This window comes from Saccopteryx bilineata, chromosome 3 (assembly GCF_036850765.1).
Source record: "Saccopteryx bilineata isolate mSacBil1 chromosome 3, mSacBil1_pri_phased_curated, whole genome shotgun sequence".
In the NCBI taxonomy this organism is placed as follows: Eukaryota; Metazoa; Chordata; class Mammalia; order Chiroptera; family Emballonuridae; genus Saccopteryx; species Saccopteryx bilineata.
The window spans coordinates 59,679,395-59,696,213 of NC_089492.1; positions in this window are offsets into that span (position 1 = coordinate 59,679,395).

A 16,819-nucleotide genomic window follows, 5' to 3' on the forward strand; every position below is an offset into this window, starting at 1 on the left:
GGTACAGGATGAGAATGTCAGTTATTCAAAGGACTTCGTTTAAAAAATTAAAGTTTAGTAGTTTTTTGGGGGGTTGCATTAAATATCCTAACAGTCACTCTTCGTTGGCTATATAAAAATAGTAGCATCAAAACTTTTGTCTTGGCAAAGACTATGTTGTCACACAGATCAGTGGGGACAGAAATAAAAACAGCTGAGGAGGTGAGTAATTGTACCAAAGTCACACTGTGTACTTGAACTTGACAGCTTTTGAATTAAAGCTCCTGTTATAGAGAGCCAACCTCATGAGCTAGCTTGTTTTTCAATGATTTAAGGTAAAGTTTAGTAAGTCTTTTTTTTTACTATGATTATAGGAAGAATTAATAGTTTCCACTTGAATTTTTATTTATCTATAAACAAGATACTTCTAGCTAGATGAAGTTTGTGAAATACTATATTTCCCCCTTTTTGCTCCATGATGTTGATCTCAGTAAGACAGGCCAATAAGCCAGGACAAGTGGAATAGGGAAACCGAGATGGATAACAAAATGGCCAAGCAATTTGCAGCCTTCCAGTAAATTGCAAAATCCTATCTTCCCTAACCAAGGACAGTTAAGAGTAAATGTTTTATACTGCTCCTCCCCAACCACAGGGTAAATAGCTTAAATCAACCTTCTCCGTGGATTAGTAGAATCCACTAATTGTGCCATTTGCCAACCATACCTGAGAACACATGAAGTTAAGGGAATCTTATTTTGGTGCATCAGCATAAAGCTGATGAGTATTCTATTGAGATTCTCCCCTAAAACTTCCCCTAGACCACTAGCCTTTAAAACCCTCAAGACAAAGGACCCAGTGCCTGCTCTGCCTCCTGGGAGCCTTTCCCTTCCCCTATTTTTTTTTTTTTGTTTGTTTGTTTTAAGTAAGAGAAAGAAGGAGAGAGAGACAGTAAGGGAGAGAGACAATGAGAAGCATCAACCCCTAGTTGCATCATTTTTTAGTTGTTCGTTGACTGCTTCTCATACATGCCTTGCTGTGTGGGAGGGCGGAGGCTTAGCCAAGCCAGTGACCCCTTGCTCAAGCCAGAGAATTTAGGCTTAAGCCAGCAACCTTGGGCTTCAAGCCAGTGACCTTGGAATCATGATGATTCCCATGCTCAAGCCAGTGAGCCTGTGCTCAAGCTGGCAACCTGACGGTTTTAAACCTGGGACCTTGGCCTTGGCCAGTTTGTTCAGTGGTAGAGCGACGGCCTGGCGTGCAGAAGTCCCGGGGCACACAGGAGAAGTGCCCATCTGCTCCTCTACCCCTCCCCCTCTCCATCCTCTCTGTCTCTCTCTTCCCCTCCCGCAGCCAAGGCTCCATTGGAGCAAAAATGACCCGGGCGCTGGGGATGGCTCCTTGGCCTCTGCCCCAGGCGCTAGAGTGGCTCTGGTCACAGCAGAGCGACGCCCCGGAGGGGCAGAGCATCGCCCCCTGGTGGGCAGAGCGTCGCCCCTGGTGGGCGTGCCGGGTGGATCCCGGTTAGGCGCATGCGGGAGTCTGTCTGACTGTCTCTCCCCGTTTCCAGCTTCGGAAAAATACAAAAAATAAATAAATAAATAAACAAACAAACAAACCTGGGACTTCAGCATCTCAAGTCGATGCTATATTCACTACGTCATCTCTGGTCAGGCCTCTTTCTCCTATTCTTTCCCCAAGGTATGCATCTCCTAACCTCTAAAGGTCCTCATAAGACTTGCAACCAGAGCAGGAGAGCAATGGGCAGTGGCAGCTTGTCCCAAGCTAACCCTCTAAACCTGTCACCAAGGCTCCCCTTTCTCTGACCTTCCAGCGAGCCCAAGTAGCCCTGCCTAGTCTCTCCTGTTGCTTATTCTACCCTAAGCCTTTCTTGTTTCACTGTCCTCAGCTTTAATAAATCTTTAATAAATGTACTCTCAAACTCACCTGTACTTATGTTATGGGCTCTTTCCTGCACCAAGTCAAGAACCCACACACTATAGACTGGTGAGGCAGACACACCAAGGGCCAGGTTCCCTTTCTGGTAACAATAGCACTGAAAAGTGTGTGTGTGTGTGTTTCTAACAACCTTTCTATTCGTATACTTAAAAGTTTCCAAGTCTCTGTTGTCCTCCAACTTTTACAATTTTTCCATGTCTTTAGAATAATAGCTATGGCTTTGTCACTGCAAAGGGAGGCTGACCTGGGAAAGAAACTGGATCCCATGGCTGTGCTAATGGGTGGAAGAATGTGAGAGGTATTTTTCCCAGGAAGCTGACCTTGGCCCAACGTATCTCAACCTCCTACTCCCCCTAAGTCACTCCACTCCTTGTTCACTTCAGGTTTTGGGTCCTTTCCAGTTGTGTGAACAAAGTGACTGGGCAGTGGACACTCAACCTTAATTTGTTAGTGATTCATCTTATAAGGAGCAGATCAGACCAACACAGTAGGATTTGAAAAACATAGGCAATTTCTTTGTGATCTTTACCTTCACCAGGCTTGAAATTCGTTTATCAATAAGAGTCCTCTTAATGAAGGGAGTCTCTAACCAGATTGCAAGGTGGCTTTTTTTGTAAGGTAACAGATTACATGTTTGCACAGGCTCCTTACTTTTAATTTATTAGGAAATACATGACAACTGAGTGCCCAGCGAATATGACTAGGATGCTAGATCTTTAAGAGTAGCATGGAAGATCTCCAAAGACAGTCCTTGCCTTGCCAGCCAAACACATGCCCTGCCAGCCACAGTCTGCTCTCTAAACATGTCTGCCTGGCCTTCTCTCTAGTCCATCTGGAGGGAGGAGGTCAGCAGAACTGGCTAGCATCCAACTAAAAGCTTCCCCACAAAGACAAAGGCACTGCCTTAGGAAACTGGACTCTGGATCATGGAAACTAACATTAATGCACTTAAAGAGGCTGATTTGTGAGAATGACAGTGGGGAACCAGATTAATTTTATTACCTTCAAAACATGATCGCAAGATGGTAATTTAGAAATAATATTTTGCCTTAGGAAGTTTAAGAAATGTTGTAGATATAACAGGGATTTGAGCCCACAGTTTTCTGTCTCCATTGGGACCTGGACTCTCGTCTCCTGCACAGGGGAAGCAGTAGGGCTGAGTTCAGCCCCTGCTCTTGAGACAGGCCCTGGCGTGGGCCCTGGCGGTCTCGTGCGGACAGTTACTGATACTTGGGCAAACTTCTCATTGGTGTGGTTCTATCAGGTCAGTACAACAATCTTTAAAAAAATATACATTCCGGCCCTGGCCGGTTGGCTCAGTGGTAGAGCGTTGGCCTGGCGTGGAGTCCCGGGTTCGATTCCCAGCCAGAGCACATAGGAGAAGTGCCCATCTGCTTCTCTACCCTTCCCCCTCTCCTTCCTCTCTGTCTCTCTCTTCCCCTCCCGCAGCCGAGGCTCCATTGGAGCAAAAGATGGCCCGGGCACTGGGGATGGCTCCTTGGCCTCTGCCCCAGGCGCTAGAGTGGGTCTGGTCGTGACACAGTGATGCCCCGGAGGGGCAGAGCATCGCCCCCTGGTGGGCAGAGCGTCGCCCCTGGTGGGCGTGCCGGGTGGATCCCGGTCGGGCGCATGCGGGAGTCTGTCTGACTGCCTCCCCTTTTCCAGCTTCAGAAAAATACAAAAAAAAAAAAAAAAAATACACACACACACACACACACACACACACATTCCACCTTTGGGGTTTTCTAAATATATTTTTATTCAGAGGAAAAGTACAGATGTAAGCCCAAACTCCCTTAGTTACCCATCATGCAAAGTGTCTGCTCACCACTTGTCCAGATCTCGATTACTCCACCTTCTCTTTTCTAAATGCTCTCCTAATTAATCCAAATTTCTTGACTTCTCAGCTCCTCTAAATGTTATAAATTATCTTTTCTGAGACTTTTCCAATGTTTTCCTGCCCTTTCCCAAGCATCACAGTACTTAGAAATAAGTAGCATCTCATAACTGTCATTGGATTTGATTTTAATTTACAGAAGTTCTCTCGTATTTACAGATTAGAGTTGGAGTTTCAGATCTTTCTAGTTCCCTGAGATATGTTTGCCCCCTGGGTTATAAGGGGGCCCAGAGGAAGAGGGCCTCAATGCTGTTTGCCTCGCTTTTTATTTCCTAACAGACGAGTAGGCATTGAGGGGAGAAGAGTAACACCAGATGGGAGAGGGGAAGTAGCCCACAAGATAGGCTAACACTTTTCCTCTTCCAAAACATAAATGCTGTGAATACTGCATTTGGGACCAAAGGTATGTCTCTAGTCACCATTTAGCTTCTCATTTAGAGCACTGTAGAATTTATTAACCTTACACTTTAGTTCAACACATTTTTATTAAGCACCTATTGTGTGCCAACACTAAATGATATAAAAACAAAGAGGAGACAGCAGCTGGACTCAGGGACTCACAGTCCCTGGGGTGGGAAGGAGGACCCAGGAACAGAGTACCTCGTTACCAGGTGGTTACTGTTCAGTCGGGGTCACTGACAAAGGGGTGTGGCCCCTACCTTATGCCTGCAGTACATTTTCTTTCTAATCTTTTGCAAATGCACCATGAATTCTCATTCATAACTTTGCGAGAAATAGAAATGTGTGTCCTGTTTGTGTTTCACCTAAGTAATTTTATAGTTTGAAAACAGAAATTTTAAAAACATGAGTATAAATGCTTCTTGAGCCTGACGAAGCAGTGGAGCACTGAATAGAGCATTGACCTGGGATGCTGAGGACCCAGGTTCAAATTCCTAGGTTGCTGGCTTGAATGCAGACTCATCTGGCTTGAGTGCAGGGGTCACTGACTGGAGCTGAGGGGTCGCCAGCTTGAGCAAGGGATCATAGACATGACCCCATGGTCACTGGCTTGAAGCCCAATGTCGCTGGCTTGAGCAAGAGTTCACTTACTTTGCCGGAGTGTGCCCTGGTCAAGGCACATGTGAGAAAGTAATCAATAAACAACTAAGGTGCCACAACTATGAGTTGATGCTTCTCACCTCTCTCCCTTTCTGTCTGTCCCTCTCTTTCTCTTAAAAAAAAAATGCTTCTTGATGCCCAGCAGATATTAAATGTGATTGACCACCTATACTTACCAAATCCTGGGAACTGGGCTTTAAACAACTCACACATTGTTATTGTTAAGTGAAACCTTAGCAATGCAGTCTTGTTTTGTTTTGTTGCAATGCTCTGAACTTGGTGGGATTGAAAAGTGAGAATTCCCACTGGATTCCCAAACCCTGGTGAGGCAGTTTCAACTCTGAAGGGATTTTTCTAAATTTGCATCCCAATTTCCTTTACTGGTTTTCCCAGGAATGAACCACTAGCATGATATTTGAACCAAAACCCTCCAAATTTTTTTCTGTGCAAAATGCAGAATTCAAACGGCAGGAAGGGAATGTATTCTGTAGGTCAGCCTGTTTATTTCAGGCTGTTTGCACAAGCTGCCATGGTCTGAGCCACTTACCCGGACAGCATATCCTAGGGTAAAATGACTAGTTGGAATTAATGGAATCTTGGTGTCACCTCAGTCCATTGGCAGTCCCCAGGCTGTCATTAACCCCCAGGATGCATTTGCTTCTCCTAGTAGTGTTTCCTCCTGGGTAGCAATTGCTAAATGTAGTGCACGGGAAAAAGTCAGGCCCACTATTTCCAGTTATACCCTGAAAGATAGTATAGCCATTGGGTTTCTAACATTATCCTTAAAAAGTTATCTTTGCTTACTGCTCAAGGCATTTTATGTTAGCTTTTTTATGAAGGAGAAGAAAGCAATTTTGAATTTCCAACTTGAGCAATATATCAATAGGTGATAACAACTAACTGTGGCTATAGTGAACATAATCACTAGGTTTGTTTCAGCTTTACACGTGTTGTCCATGAAACAGATATGCATCCTGAAGTAAAATTAAGATGTTTCAGAAACAAAAAAAGCAAAAGCTGGACAAATAATTTTTTGAACCCTACTGGCTCTTTACAAGATAGCTAAATTCATTAGTGTATGATAAATATCACTCTGAAAAAAAATCAGCCCACAAATTATTGTTCAAAGTTTCTGTTAGAAGTTGTGTTTTTGAAAAGTGACTGAATTTCAGGCTTGGAACATTTAAAATGTTTAAAAAACTTTTTTAATAAAAACAAATTTTCAGACTTATAAGATCTATGACGTTTTCAACTTGAGCTTTGGCCTTTAAACTTGGAAGACATTTTCACATCCTCCTTTATCTTTACAAGTAGCTGACTTTGTTTCAACCTGAACAGGAAGACTGGATAAAGAAATATCAATTTCTTCACTCTGTATCGGATGTGATATTTTTTAAAAATAAAATCTGTGGCATAACTAAACTTGCCCTTATAATTAATACAACTTACAGTGAAGAATACTCTTGCAGTCTTCCTTATGGTGACTCTTTTAGATCAAAAGCAGCCCCTCGTCCCTGGCAGTCATGTGGGCCATTCTGCAGAGCGAGCCTTTCATATTAACCCTGAGGCTGGGGAAGGAGGGAATGTCAAGCTGGGGGTGAAGGTGAAGGACAGATAACTGGGCCCCGTTTGTGATAACTGGTTTGGTGTCTGCAAATGACCATTTATGTCTGTCCAGTGAAGGCATCAGAAGGTACTGAGGTCTTAAGATGGTGTAACTGGGGTAATGACAGTTTCCCTTTGGAAAGCAATTAGAATGAATGAGAAGTCTTTTCTGATGATTTGGGGTTTTTGAATTATAATACAACCACCTGCCACATTCTAAAACCATGTTTTTTCTTGCTAAGCTTCAGTGTTATGTTTAGCTTTTCAAAAGCAGTTCAGTATTATATCAATGACTGGATCTAATAGATGAGATCTGATAACAGTTGAAAGGCACACTACAGAACAAAATGCCATCAATTGGCTAACACATCTTGGTGTGTCCTGAGCTGGTCAGATGTGTCCTAATAAATGAACACCAGGAGCAGATTGCCTTTGAAAACAAGATTCTATCACTGACAAGCAGTGCTATATTCAATTAATCTTCATTAAGAATGAAGTCCACTTGGATATGAGGAACTAGCCTTTCAAAGATTAGGTGAGAAATCTATTTCTTTTCTATGGGAGAGGTTTTACAATGTTTCTGATCAAGCACACAGCTGTAGAATCTGATTCTGGGAAACTGTATAATCACATTTCCAGCCAACCTTTGATGTCCCCAGAGCTGAAACCATGCTATTACATTTTCATGAGAACTCGCTGTTATTTGCCTCATTATAAGCATTTTGTCACATTTCCTTCTGTTTAAATAATCCAACTTAAAAGGAAGTATCTTGAGGGGACATGAGTCATGCTTTTTATATTAATTCCAGTTTTGGTTTCTGCCAAAAACATTAGTATTTATTTTCCATAAATGAGACATTTTTTCTCATGTTTACCTTTTTGCTGCTGTGAGCATATCCAACAGAAGACGTGCAGAGAGGCTTATCTTGTTCTATGGCAAAGGTCAGCTGCAAAGGGATGAGTCATTTTGAGACATTTTATTTTACAATGATTGGTATCCAAATGTTCATTTTTTTGTTGTTCAAAGATGTCTGGGTGCCAAGTGGGGTGCTGTGAGGGATTTCCCTAAACACAGGAATTTCAGTGCTAAAACTGTGAAATCTTGGGCACACGAAGCCTGTTGGCCAAGCTGGTGCTACGACAGGGAAACAGAACAATGGAGCAGTGAGGAGCAAGTCTAAGAGACCCTGTGGGAAGAGGCATTTCCTGTTTAGAAAGAAAATATACCAGAACTGGTGTGAAGATTAAAAGAAACAAAACAAAAAACTGGTATCCTTAGAAAACGAAGTACCTGGGATTCTGTGATAAGGTGCAAAGAAGTATCTTTTCTGAGAAACGTTTCTTTCCATGTTTCCTGAATTGCCACGAGTGAGTCTTTTTTCTGTTTAAAATGGCAACTATGGTACCTTTACCTCATGCTAAACACGCCAGGCGAGTTCTCATTTGTTCCCCCAGAATATCTCTAATTACTGAATCTCATTGCTAGCTCCACTTTCTAGGTAGGGAAACAGAGGCTCAGAGATAAAGAGTAACTTGCCTAAGGCAAAACAATGGGATTTTTGCCATGGGGAGTCTGAAAGAAAAAGCCTCATGCCGCTCTGCCTTACCGGCAGACGGGACAGTTCTGATCCTTGAAGCAAAGCCCTGATTCAGGGAATGGCTGAGCCATGGGCATTCACATCACGCCAGGCACATTTCTAACAGCCTTTACATAGGTCTGCTTATCTGATGTTCACATGAGCTGGGGGAAAGTGCTGAGCTACATGAAAGGACATGCTTCCCTAAGACCTAAGAAGCTCTCTCTTGATAAGAATCCACACTGTGAGGAGGGGCATCCGGAGTGGAGAAAGGAAACTTAAGGTAAAGGAGAAGGTAAGCCAGACAGAGAAATAAACTTAGTGGAGCTGGGGTGGTGAGAGATGAAGTTCTTAAAGACTGTTTGCTAACCCTAGAAGGAGACCACCACGGAGCCTGATTCTGCTTTTCTTTGTTGGGTGAGTTAGGTATTCCAAGTGTTAATATTAACTGAAGAGCAGCATCTAGCACAGTGGCGGGTCACAGCCTCCAGAGCCAGACTGTTCAGATCGAGATCCCAGCTCTCCCACTACCTGGCTCTGTGACCTTCTGACCAACCTCTCTGAGCTTCAGTAACCTCATCTATAAAAAGATCATTATAAAGACAACATCTTCCTTAGAGGTCATTGAAAGGAATCTATTAAGTAATTGATAAAAACACTAAGGAGAATCTCTGGGTACCATATAACTATTAGCTATAATTATTCAAGCTCAGAGTGTATTGTAAAGGTAAATATCATCATTGCTTTTATTCAAATTATTCTTAATTGTGTCCTTTATAATATGCAGTTTTGTGTTTACCTTCCCTTTTGCCTGTTTATCTACACAAGCTTCCTACTTGAGTTGAACAGGGTAAGTCACTTGGCTTAGTATGCAAAACTGAACAGTGTCCGTTACTTGGAGATACAGGATCCAGAAAAGCTACCATCCCTAAAAACTATTTAGATCCATAGGGTTGTTTCAAGATGGGGACCAGGCCAGAACAGGTCTGTTCCAGGCTGGCCAGGGTGTGTGGGTTCTTGATTTCATGCAGGAAATATTTTACAACACGAGTCCAGTTGATTTTGAGAGTACATTTATTAAAGTACTCTGGGGCCTGATCAGGTGGTGCAGTGGCTAGAACATTGGATTTAGACACAGAGGACCCAGGTTGAAACCCCGAGGTTGCTGGCTTGAGCGTGGGATCATAGACATGACCCCAAGGTTGCTGTCTTGAGCCCAAGGTTGCTGGCTTGAGCAAGGGGTCACTTGGTCTGGTGTAGACTCTGGTTCAAGGCACATATGAGAAAGCAATCAATGAACAACTAAGGAGCCGCAATAAAGAATTGATGCTTCTCATCTCTTTCCCTTCTTGTCTGTCTGTCCTTAGCTGTCCCTCTCTCTCTCTGTCAAAAAAAAAAAAAAAAAAAGAAGGTACTCTGGGGACAGTGAAACAAGGAAGGGTTCAGGATAGAAGAAGCAACAGGAGAGAGCCTAGGCCGGGCTGCACTGGCTCTCTGGAAACGTTATAGGAGCGAAATGAGCCAAGGTGGGGCAGCTATTGGCTCACTGAAAAGTGAAAGAAAGGGGGCCTTGGAGACAAGCTCAGGGGGGTTGCCGCTTTCTGTTCCCCTGGTTGCAAGTCCCATGGGGACCCCATAGATTAAAAATAAGATAAATGTTGGGCACATAGTATCCTTTGTTTTGAGGGCTTTATCTCTCTCCTTTAGGTAGGAATCCAAGGGGAGGTCTCAGTTGAAGCTCTCTGCACACTATTAGTCAGCTTTCCGGGTGAATTCTTTAATCTGTTGCTGGACCAAAATGAGCGCATAGAGGAACTGGGGTCATTTTCTGATCTGTTTCACCTTCAAAGAATGTCACTCAGGAGAGACCAGGACCCCAGCATGGTCTGGAATGTGTCAACTATTTGCTCCTAAGTGTCCTTGTTTCGGGAAGATAAGATCTTGGGTTTATTACATGGCTGTAAATTGCTCTACCAGTTGGTTCAGCTGCCTGTCTCAGAGTCCCCATTCTACTTGCCAAGGAATTTTTCTAGCTTCATACTGACCTGTCCCTGGGTCAGCTGGGCCTGCACTTGGTCCATTGCTTCCACTAAAATGGACATTTACAACAACATGGATGGACCTTGATAACATTATACTGAGTGAAATAAGTAAATCAGAAAAAACTAAAAGCTGTATGATTCCATACAGAGGTGGGACACAAAAATGAGACTCATGGACATGGATAAGAGTTACCAGGGAGAGAGTAAGGGAAGAGAGGGGGTGAGGGGAGAGGAGGGTAATGAAGAAAACCAGATAGAAGGTGATGGAGGACAATTTGACTTTGGGTGATGGGTATACAACATAATCAAATGTCAAAATGACCTGGAGATGTTTGTTCTGAATCTATGTACCCTAATTAATCAATGTCACACCATTAAAATTAATTGTCTAAATAAACAAAAAGGACAAAAGCTTTGGGTCAGCTAACAGCCCCACCCAGTCTCTTAGGTCCCCACCCCACCCCAGTCAGGTCTCCGGACACGCATTGCACACGTGCACTCCCAGAGCTCCAATACTGGGGAACAGTTCTTATTTTATAAAGTAGGGATTTTCACTGTTGCATGCACATTAGAATCACATGGGGAGATTTAAAAATACTGATGCTCAGGCCTCCCTCAGAGCAATGAAGTTAGAATCCTTTGAGAGTAAGGGTGAGGCCTCAGTGTATTTGTGTAAAGATACCACGCGATTCTAGTGTGTTATCAAGATTGAGAGGCACTTCTCTAAAACAAAGCCACCCCCACGCTTCCAGCCTCTGGCACCCAGCTTTTTTACCTTCTGAGTGTAAGAGAGCACTTTGGAATCCCCCAGGTGTATCATTTAAGGTGCTCTGGGCTGTAAACAGAAAACGTAGAAGCAGCAGGATCACCTGGAAACGGTGGAAATGCAACTTCTCAGCTCCCCTCTCCTCCCCACACAGCTGGATCAGGAGGTGGGATGAGAAACTAAAGAATTATCCTGGTGAAGCTCATGTATAACAAAGTTTGAGAACCACTGGCTTAGATCAGTGGGGGGCCATGGCTAGCAGTGCGGAAAAAATCACTTTATCCAGCCTTACAAGTTACACAGGGCAAGGGTGGGTGTGCGCAGGGTGGGTGGGAGGGAGGCGGTCGCACTGTTGTCTACACATATATTTTGCTGCTGTCACATTGGAGGTTTACAGATCACTGTGGTTAAAGGAGTAGCCAAAGACAGAGCCCCGAAAAAAGTCTTAGGATAATTTTAAGGTATAATTTGTATTGAGGACACCCCCATTTCTGTATAGAAGAGGTCTGTTTATTCGTGGATCAGCCACATTCAGGATCTTTGTGGGTACAGAAAGTGTGTGGACCTTTTAGAATAACAAGCCAGGGTCAAAATTAAGTTTAGTTTTAACCCCCACATTTTCCAGACTAGTTCCCTGAATTTGAAAAATTGAGCTAGATTTAGTAGAATAGAAATTCTATTAAATGAATGCTGGCCAGATCTGCAAGTGGGGTGTTCATTACTGGAGGCCACCATGTCTAATCCACGGTCTCTTAATATGTAAATATCCATAAATCAAGAAACTTTCTTAGTAAAATCGTCCTCCCAACCCCAATATCAATCTTTCAATATCCTTTGCCCTGGACTTTTTTTTTTTTTTTTAATTTTATTTATTCATTTTTTAGAGAGGAGAAAGAGAGACAGAGAGAGAGAGAGAGAAGGGGGGAGGAGCTGGAAGCATCAACTCCCATATGTGCCTTGACCAGGCAAGCCCAGGGTTTCAAACCGGCGATCTCAGCATTTCCAAGTCGATACTTTATCCACTGCGCCACCACAGGTCAGGCTGCCCTGGACTTTTTGACTCAGCATGAGAAACAGCAGTCACTATGCCAAGTATCTGGGATTATCTGTTTATCTCCCCCTAAGATAAATGGAATGTTTTGAACAAAAGGTAAGAGCATTAATTCTATCATATATTGATAGTTTGCATTAAAATAAACCACATTGGAACATCTATTGGTTTTTTGCTTAATGTTTGGGATTTTCTTCATTTTTAGTCTTGGTTTCTTAGAATCTATGGAAAGAAGAGCAATGTATAAAATTATATAACCAAATAAAGCTTTAACGGGATTATTTTCTAGCATGTCGGAAGAAGATAGTGGTTATTGTAATATCTTTAAAAATTACTTATTAATCAAATGACACAAACTTCTTAGCAGACATGCTGTAGGTTTAAACCTTTACAAAGATATTATTGAAGAGGGAATTGTGCACATTCTTCTTTCTCTCTAATTAGTGAGAAAACTAAGAAATAAGAGATACTAGTTTATCTACTAGACAAGTTAAGCAAGAATTTGGGTTTTTTTTATATTTCAAGAGAGAGTCGACATATTCTGAATCCACTTGCCTGTGAGGTACTCAAGATTGTAGATAGTTGTCATTTACGTGGATGATATTTGCTGAGGTACAAACATGGAATGGATGTATTTTTCTCCCCATCATTGCTGATAGCCATTCTCTCTCAACTCTACTTCTCATTCCTTAATGAAGTCTTGGGAAGAACCCAAAGCTTTTTACAACTTTCAGTTATCTAAAAATCCAGGTCAGTTAAAACTTCAAACTCATTTCTGGCTTAATGCTTATCTGTTTCCCTTCTCTCAGGACCAGACCCCGTCCAACCCTGCCCCCGGCACTGCCTCTCCCAGCTGGGTCTTCCCCACCCCCCACTGCCCGGGTCTCCTTCCCTAGCAGCCTGCACTCTTGGCTGAGAATGACCTGCTGCCTCCACAGGAGCAATTCACGTTGGAAGGGACGTGCCCTTCCTCCCTACTCAGGCTGCCCTTAGCCAGGCTTTGACGGGAGTGTGGAGAGGTCTGCTGCCCAGGGCTACACATGGCTGCCCTCCCTCCGCGGAATGAGATGCAGCCCCTTCTCTCTGCACACCTATTTTATTGGTTTGATTTTTCTGGGAGACTTTCTTTTTATCCCTTTTTGAGGGGAGTCCTCCAGAGAGAGAGAGAGAGAGAGAGAGAGAGAGAGAGAGAAATGATTAGAGTTATAAGATTTGCCCTAGGGGGTAAGTGATATTCTTCTCTTCATACCTTACTTAGGAAGTGGTGAGGCGAGGGGCTGGGTGGCAGGCTGGGCAGGTAGCAGAGATGGGAGGTTGCTTCTTGGTGAGCCGTGGAGGGAGCATCTAGACCTCAGTTATATATAACTTCCTTGAGAATGGGGGGTGGGGAGGGGGCTTTGCCTTAGTTTTGTGTCTCAGCCACTCACCAGAGGCACCAGAAAAAGGACTCGGCATCTTATTACCTGTGCCATCTCTCCCAGGGTGTCCTCAGTCCGAGATCTCGCCACAGGCCACTGACGTCAAGGCATGCGGGCCCCCGGGGCCGCAGTCTTATCAGACCAGGGAGTGGGGAAGGAGGGGGCTGAGCCTGGTCCTGGGTTGGCTGGACAGTGTGGGCACGCTGGCTGGAGGGGCACTTGTCCTTTCTTGCCCTGTCCTTCCTGCTGGAGTATCAGCTCGATCCCTGTATCTGTGCATACGTACCGCAGATAATTAGTCCAAAGGAAGAGGTGAATTATTCCCGCTGGGCCCATCTGTATCTATAGAGCTAGTGCAAGCCTTTCATCTGAGTCCAGACAGGCAGGGGCCCAAAGCACATTGGGCTTTGCTGTCATCCAGCTGCTCGAGCAGGAGGGAGAGCTGCTTCTGCAGCTGCCCACGTGTGATCGCAAGGGGGTCCTGGTTTTCTAGGAAGAACTCTTAGCATCAAGGACAAGTCATACTAACTGCTGTCAACTGCTACTGCTCCCGCAGTAGAGAGAACACTCACTCGTCCCCAGAATAGTGTGTCACCGTCTGAAATCCTCATGCCATCACAGACATAACCTTCACAAATAGAAATCAATAAAAACCATACGGGAAATTGTGTACTCACTACAGTACTTATGAATAATCAGAGTTTACATTTACAGGTACTTTTGATATGCCAGCTTTAGGCTAGGAGTTCAAGGTCCACAGCTGATAGACACAGACAGGTCTTTGTTCTCAAGTTGAGGACAACTAGAAGGTATATCCAGTCACCGTCAGCCAAGGAGACCCGATCATATATTAAGATCTTCTATCACTTTATATGTACCATCCCATTAACTCCTCACAACCACCCTATGGGATTAGGTAATTAGATTATCCCACTTTTTTTCAGACGCATACTCCTATAGCTTAAGAGTATACAAAACTTGCCCAAATCACACAGACAAGGACAAGCCAGGGGTAGTCCCTGGCCTTTGTCCTCAATGTTAACTGCTAAGCCTTGTGATACTGATCAAATCTTTATCAGCTTAGCAGACATGGGTCTCAGCGGGTAAGTGAGGATGTTCAGAGCTCTCAGACCTCAGCATAAATGATGCAATTTTGCTAGTTTTCATAGTTAGGTCTTCTTTGAAAAATCGGGGTCGACAGAACGTCCGCTGTGTTGTCTTCCACCCTGGACCTCTGAGGAGCAGGCTGTCTCCTCTATGAGGGACATACAAGTCAAGGCCACTTCCAAGTGATTGTTATCTTAGAGAGAGATGAATGTCATTTATGGATGTGACCAGGCTAGTTGCAGAGTGGAGTCTGGTTGCCACTGAAATAGGAAGTCCAGAGAGCCAGGTATAGGGAAGAGCTACAAGAGTCTGTGGGGGAAAAAAATCTCAATGACTTAGTTGTGCTGAATGCAATTACTGTTTAGATTGTGAAGTAAAGGCTTCAAGGTCAAAGTCCAAGCATGTGAGCAGAATACAAAAGGGTTCCAGTGGCCAGAGGACCTCTGGCTGTCCCAAAAGGGAACAGAGAAACTACCATGGCCTGCAGACCAGACAGAGAATGTCAGCAAAGGCCCATCTGACCTGCATAGAAATGCCTCCTGCCTCCACCCCTCCTTTTCTAATGGTTTCAGGAGGCAAGAATTTCAAATCAGACATGCAGTCACCTACTTTTGTGCTATTATCAGTAAGTACAATTAAAGATCAAGTAAAGGGAACTTAAGTGAATGAATTGTTTAGAGTAGTTCAAATTCAGCTGAACTCACCACTTTATTTTCTTAAAGCTCCTGAATACATCTTTCAGTTTAAAAAAAAAAATTGTAAATTCTGCAGGCAAGATTTTCTAAAAAAGTACAGAGTAGAAGGACAGTTTTTTGTTTGTCTGGGCACAGCTCCTTTCCCCGGGCTGACAGGCACCAGCAGTATTAAGAAAGGGCGCCCTCATTTGTAAGGATGTCGGAACCCATAAATATCAGATGATTTGACATACGAATGCCTTGTTCCCTGGCACATCCTGTGCCCTGAAGTGAAAACAGAATGTACAAGCCAATTCGGGTTGCTGGGGATAGAGATCATTGGGGCCAAGATTGTCTGAGACTTTCCTTCTTTGTTGATAGTCCCCATCTCCAAGCCAGAAGCCATGGCAACAAAAACGATGTGTCATCTGGCACCTGGTCGGACAGGCCTGGCACCGACAAGCAGTCAGGTTTCTCACCAATGAAATTGGAGGCCGGGGTCCCATCTGTTGGAACTTGTTATTCGTGTCAGTATAGTCTGTGAAGCCCCTGTACCACTTTCCAAAGTGGGTGAGTAAACAAAACCTGTCCGTGACGAGTGGGCTGTGCCACAAACACAAGGCACCTGAGCCAAGCTCCCCCCCATTCATCTCAGCTATGCGGACTAGAGGTTGAAGGGAGGCAGTGCGCTGCCAGGGCCGGGGGCGGAGAGGGAACAGGACATTGGCCAAGGGCAGGTGAGACAGGCAGGGCACTTCTCAGGCCAGAGGAAAGGCAAATGAGAACCACCAGAGAGGCTATGCGATGGATGTTCACGCCGTGGCACAGAAAGGCCAAGGATGTGGTGGCAGCAGCAGTCAGAGATGGATGTGTTCAGCTCGCGCACCACAGGACCCAGAGTGAGAGCAGGTAGGTTTGATTCTTGCAGCAACAGGCGCAGAGACTGAGGGCCCCTTCCAAATCCAACCTGCATGGAGGCACGCTGACATCCCTCACACTGTCTGCAGCTTGCTCAGACCTCCCTCTGGGACTCAGAAACCTCTCCAAAAATAGTGCTGGGAGCTAAGACGAAAACTTGACAAACGCAGCAGCAGCAGCACTGTTCCTTGGTGGACAGCCATTCCTTTCTGCGGAGTCCGTCTCTCCTCTGGTGCTTAACAGCTGCTTGCTTCTTTAATAGCTCCCCAGGGCCTAGGTCCAGTTGGGTTTCGTCAACAAAAACAAGAAAGATTACAGCTTTCCAGATAAAAACGACTATAAAGATCATTTAGTTCACTGACCTCATTTTACAAATGAGGAGACAGTGGCCAAGAGAGGCTAAGTTACTTCCCCAAGGTCACACAGCTCGTGCAGGGGAATTGGTTCAAATAGATGAGCCTTCACTTAGCATGTGAGAGGTCAGTGGAGTCCATCCTGTCCTCCCCAGTGCTGAGGACGATGGAATGGAGGGCCATTACGGAATGGAGTGCAACCGATTAATGGACAGAATATCAATAAGTGTTATTAATATGTTATCATGGGCAATTTGGCCAGAAGACCCAGAAAAGACTTCAATCCTGACTTCAGTTAATTCCACACATGAAGTCCCTGAGAAGAAATATATCCATGGAACATTGATCAGTAAGACAAAAGAGAGTATTTTTTAATTAACCCAGGCTTTGTTCCCAAACCTAAGAGAATTCTAGTGA